Genomic DNA, 6,000 nt, shown 5'->3' on the forward strand with positions numbered 1-6,000 from the left:
TTGGAGTTTTTTGTTGTTTTTTGCTAACGTGTCACTATTTATGAAGATCCAAAGGCCACTCGAGGATAAAGGTAAACGAATTGTCAGATGGATGGTGAGACAACACTGCAATGATTACTAATGATGAAGGTGATTAGGCAGAATTTGATTATTTAAGAGTGCGACTCAACAATCATTTGTTCATATTAGACTTGTTGTAGTCAGCTGGGAAGCAGCCCCGTGGTATTTTGTTACACGAACGGGAAACTCTTGGAAAGAAACTGTGGTTTAAAAATATAATTTGCATATGAGAGGAGTGGCTGCAATAAGGACGGATTTTAGAGACGAACGAGTCGAGTGTTTATCAGCAAAGAGAACATGTTGAAGTCAAGAAGTTGTGCCGATAACGTTCATGTCGTTGGAATGCTGCAATCTCTTTTTAGATTACAAGCTATTTCGGCAAGAAAAGTAAAGTCGATGCGACCTTGTCGAGAGCTGAACTATTTGAGAGTTAGAATCATCATGTTACGAACAAGTTTCAATTATAAGATGAGAATCAGATATTTTACAGTTGGCATCAGCATGTTTTGGAGAATTGTTTATACAATTTGAAAGTCAGACTTTTTTTAGAATTGGCATTGTTATGTTATGGAGAAGATTACGATTGGAGTCAGACTTTGGAATTTTATATACAGATTAGAGTCAGATTTGGAATAATAGCATCATTGTGTTATGGAGAAGTGCTTTGAGTTGAACTCCAAAAAATTTTTATGCTTGAAAGTCAAGAATATGGAGAGCTAGCTGTGCCTGGCCACATATTAAGGGTTAGCCATATCTGTCTGCATACTGTGGGCTAGCCATGTCTGGTTGTGTACCGAGGGCTAGCCATGTCTGGCTGTGTACCGAGGGCTAGCCATGTCTGGCTGCGTACCGAGGGCTAGCCATGTCTGGCTGCGTACCGAGGGCTACCTGTGTCTGAGCATGTATGAAAGGCTAGCTATGTCTGGCCATGATAATTTAGTCAGCCCGCATATGACACACTAGAGATGTAAGCTCCATATGATTTGAAATGATCTTTAAAAATCATGAGGGCATGTGGTTTCAAAATATAATTTGCATATGAGAGGAATGGCTGCAATAAGAAAATTGAATTGTTGAGAATGAGTTGAGTGTTTGGCAGTAAAGAGAACGCACCAACATCAAGAAATTGTACTATTAGTTTGGTGCAAAAACGATATCGTTTTCTCACATGTTACTTTTATATATGATTTCTAAATGATTTCATGGATAGCCATGTTATATCATTTTGTTTTCACACTATTGAATCGTATTATTCGTTACCGTTCTCAATCTCTTTATTCATTTTTTTGCAGGCTTTTCGACAGCATGGGCAAAATTCAAATCTGCACGATTTTCTTGTTCCAGTTCAAACTAGGCCTAAAAATTGCCAAAACAACTTGTGATATCAATGATGCATTTGGGTCAGGAACTACTAACAAATGTGTGGCACAACAGTCGTTCAAGAAATTTTGTAATGGTGAGGAGAGCCTCGAAGATTAAGACGGTCGCGGCCGGCCGATTGCAGTTGATAACGAACATTTGAAAGCCTTAATTGAAGCCAATCCTCACAAAAACACATGAGTTACTGTTGAACTCGAGGTCAACCACTCAACAGTTGTTTGCCATTTAAAGCAAATAGGGAAGTCAAAAACGTTGGATAAATGGGTGCCACATGAATTGAATGATAAAAAAAAATCGTCATTTTGAGGTGTTTTCTATGCTCCTTCTGTGCAACAAAAACGAACCATTTCTCGAGCGGATTGTGACGTGTGATGAGAAGTGGATCCTCTACAACAACCAGCAACGTTCGACACAGTGGTTGGATGCTGGAGAAGCTCCACAACACTTTCCGCAGCCGAAACTGCACCAAAAAAAGGTTATGGTGACTGTTTGATGGTCTGCAGCCAGTCTTATCCATCACAGCTTCTTAAATCTGGGTGAAACGATTACAGCAGAGAAGTACTGCAGACCAATTAACGAAATCTACCAGAAGCTTCAACGTATATGATAGAGATTGGTCAATATGTAGGGACCAATTCTCCTCCATGACAATGCTTGCCTGCATGTTGCTCAACTGACCCTGCAGAAGCTGAACAAATTGGCCTACGAGACTCTGCCTCATCCCCCATATTCACCAGACTTCTCGCCCACCGATTATCACTTTTTCAAGCATTTTGACAAATTCCTGCACAAAAAATCCTTCAGAAGCCAAGATGATGCCAAATTGGCCTTCAATGACTCCATCGCTTCCAGAACACCGGATTTCTATGCTAATTGGATAAATAAACTTATTTCTCGTTGGCAAAAATGTGTAGATTCTAATGGTTCTTATTCGATTAAAAAAGTTTATTATGAAAGGAGTTATGATCTTTTGAAGTTGAACATCAAAACCGACATTATTTTTGTACCAGCCTGATAATAACGTGAATGTTGTGGGAGTGCTGGCATTTTTTTTTTTTAGATTACAGAAACTTTGTTCTTGGAAGTAAGTCTTGTTTAGTTTTAGAGAGAGAGAGAAATCTAAACTATTGAGAGTGGTTCTAGCTAGACGAGTTTTTGTTGTGAATGTTTTGCAGGTAAGGCATAGATTGAATCTCAGCCGAGCACTCACCATGAAAATGATGATTGCGAAAAATTAGCAACATATGTGAAATAAAGGAAATAGGTTATCATTCATTTGATTTTGAAGTCAGTTTTGTATTTAGTCAAGGCAGGAAAGGACGCTCTGTACTGTATATCGATACTCTATAGCTGACTGGGATAGCTTCCGTACATTCATATCTGATCTACCTCTTCCATGTTTAAAAAGGATGTGTCCTCTATAGTATCAGACCTGACCGAATGGTTAATTGTAGCCATAGACTGATTCATACCATCTAAAAAATTCCCCCCAAAAAACCTAACAGCCAACCATGGTTCTCCCCAGAATGTGCTGCTGCCATCGCGCACAGAAATCACTTTTTCCATAGCTACCAACGTAATAAATGTACTGAGACTAAAGCTGCTTTCAGGACTGCCAGCAACCACTGTAAAAGAGTAATAAAAAATGCAAGAGAGCTATATGCTGAGTCCGTTATATCCAAAGTAGCTGAGCAGTAACTTGGCTCCCACCAGTTTTGGCAAATAGCAAACAGGATCCTGAACAGAAGCGTGCTTTCTATCCCAACCATCATCAATGGACCCGAGGTCATCTCGTCAGCATCAGACAAGGCCAGACTATTTGCCAAGAACTTTGCAGCTAATTCTACCCTAAGCAACGAAGGCCATCAACTCCCCGTATTTCCTCCTATAACAGACAACATGCTATGCAACATACAAATATCTGTGCATGAGGTCGGTAAGCTAATCAAGAACCTTGATTCCAGTAAAGCAACTGGCCTTGGCGGCATTCCAGTTATAGTGCTGAAAAAGCTCCAACCAGAACTTGCCCCCATACTTACAAAACTGTTAAAGCATTGCCTTAAAAAGAAGTGCTTTCCAACACCCTGGAAAACCTCATCAGTATGCCCTGTATTTAAGAATTCAGGCGAAAAGTCATCTCCCTCTCAGTACAGACCAATAAGTCTCCTGTGTGTCATGAGTAAGTTGTTGGAATCCATATCAAATAAAGAAGTAGTCAACCACCTCAGCAGAAACAACCTTCTTAGTGACATGCAATATGGTTTCTGCTCCACAAGATCTACAGCAGATGTGCTAACGGTTATATCTCATAGGATTAGTGAATCTCTTGACAAAGGCTTCCATTCCAGGGCAATTACTCTTGACATACCAAAGTCCTTCGATAAGGTATGGCATAAGGGCCTACTTCACAAGATTTCCAGCTACGGTATCACTGGAAATGTTTTCTCAATTATTAAATCATTTCTCTCCGATAGGTTCATAAGAGTAGTGGTTGATGGGCAGAAATCAGAGGCCCACAGTATTGATGCTGGAGTCCCTCAGGGGTCCATCCTGGGCCCAACTCTCTTCCTGATCTACATCAATGATCTCCCAAAACATATACTTAAATCATTCGTTGACATCTATGCTGATGACACGACCATCTATGGCAACACATCAAAGGCCATAAATGACAAAGTTCTCTCTGATTCTCTCTCCTCTGATCCTGAGCGCGTGGTACAGTGGGGGAAGAGGTGGCTGGTTTCTTTTAATGCATCCAAAACCAAGCTCCTATCTTTACATCATCAACGTTCTGATCCCCATCTGGCATCAATTGAAATGGATGGCTCTTGTCTAGGGGAAGCTCCATGTTTTGACAAGCTTCTGGGTTTGACCTTTACTCCTGATCTGAAATGGAACACGTACATCAAGTCTGTTGCCAAGGACGCTGGGAAAATGGTGGGATCCTTCTACTGCTCCAGAAGATATCTCACTACTGATGCAATTCTCTATCTGTATAAAAGCCAAGTACGTCCAAGGATGGAGTACTGCTGCCACATCTGGGCAGGAGCTGCTAAAAGCAGCCTATCCTGCCTTGACAGAGTACAAAATAAACTTCGTTGGGGGATGCCCTTTTCTCTTCCCTGCAACCTCTCTCCCACAAAATAGACGTTGCGAGCCTGTTTTTGTTTTATCATTATTTCCATGGCAAGTGCTCGTCTGAGCTTCAATCTCTGGTCCCCCCTCGCCAATCTTTCATGAAAAACACCCATCTAGCTGAAACTACTGTCATTAATTTTCCCCACTCTTTATCTGTGCCTAAATCAAAACGTAGATTCCATCAGTAGTGCTTCTTTCTTAGAAGTGCATGACTGTGGAACTCTCTTCCGTTTGCCTGTTTCCCACCTGACTACAACTTGGATGTCTTCAAGTCCAACATAAAAACAAATTCCTAACAAACTGCTCTCTTAAGTAAGACACCATATCAAATATCCAATACTAATGATTACTATGATACTATTTCATTGATTACTGTACACGCAATAACCCTTATCCCCGAGTGGCTTCCAGGCCTTGATAAGTGGTGACCTCCATGTAAAAAAAAAAAAAAGAAAAAAAAAAGATGAGATACCTTCTGGATGGAGCAATAGAATGATCCAATCCTTTTCCAGCAACCTTGGAAACAGATTCTATTTCAGATCTGGAGTGAAAGTCAATTCCAGAAGCTGATCCAAAGCAAGGAGCTTCTTCAAGATGGGAGCCATTGATTTCAATTGGGATCAAGTGAATATCAGAGCATTAATAGTGTAAAGAAAACTTGATTTTGGATGCATTAAAGTAACAAGACACTTCCCCACACACCTCATTGTAGCACGTGATCAAGGTCAGAAGAGAGAGAATCAAAAAAATCTAGGTTATTGTTGCTCTTCGATTTGTTGTCATATATTGCTGTGTTGTTGGCATAAATGTTGGCAAATGATCTTAGAATATGATTTAGGAGATCATTAATGAAGACCAGGAAGAGGATTGGGTTCAGAATGGATCCTTGAGATATGCCAGCGTTGATTATCAAGGACTACTGTTGAAAAACTATCAAAGAAAAATGATTTGATGGTTGAGCGGACATTTCCAAATATTCTGTAGCTCACAATATAATAAAATAGACCTTTATGCCAAACCTATAAAAGACCTTTGATATATCAAGAGCTATTGCCCTAGAAACGAAGACCCCCTTACATAGATTCAATGATTATGCACGATATTACAGTCAGCTAATCTCCTTTAAGGTAGGTTTGAACAGTTAAAATCAATTGAGTATCTATATATTTATATTATAGCGTGTGGGTTATTTTCTGGGTGATGCTAACATCCAGGTCATTTAATTGTTATATACTTCCATTTCTTGTAATAAATAATTTTACCAAGAATTCTTCATCATTTTAGTTTCAGTTTCAATTATAACTGATGACGCTCTAATAATTTATTTTTAAAAAATAATTTTATCAAGAATTCTTCACAAGTCTTGGTTTCGATTTTAGCTGATGGCACCTTAGTAATCTATTTTTTCATAAATAATTTTTT

At 39.4% G+C, this 6,000-nt stretch overlaps 1 protein-coding gene across 3 annotated transcripts in view; it reads right to left on the reverse strand.

Annotated features, from left to right (window-relative positions):
- Window positions 1-6,000, reverse strand: part of LOC145279690 (putative glutathione-specific gamma-glutamylcyclotransferase 2) — a 105,190-nt gene that overhangs the window by 89,655 nt on the left and 9,535 nt on the right. Inside the window, exon 1 of one of the 3 annotated variants that reach the window (XM_080130969.1) lies at window positions 5,051-5,204. The exons of the other annotated variants lie outside the window; for them this stretch is intronic. The gene's annotated coding sequence lies outside the window, so the exon portion shown is untranslated. Of the gene's footprint in view, window positions 1-5,050; window positions 5,205-6,000 lie in introns of those variants that run through there. 3 annotated transcript variants of the gene reach the window in all.

This window comes from Euprymna scolopes, chromosome 7 (genome assembly GCF_053919585.1).
Source record: "Euprymna scolopes isolate OS-2025 chromosome 7, ASM5391958v1, whole genome shotgun sequence".
In the NCBI taxonomy this organism is placed as follows: Eukaryota; Metazoa; Mollusca; class Cephalopoda; order Sepiida; family Sepiolidae; genus Euprymna; species Euprymna scolopes.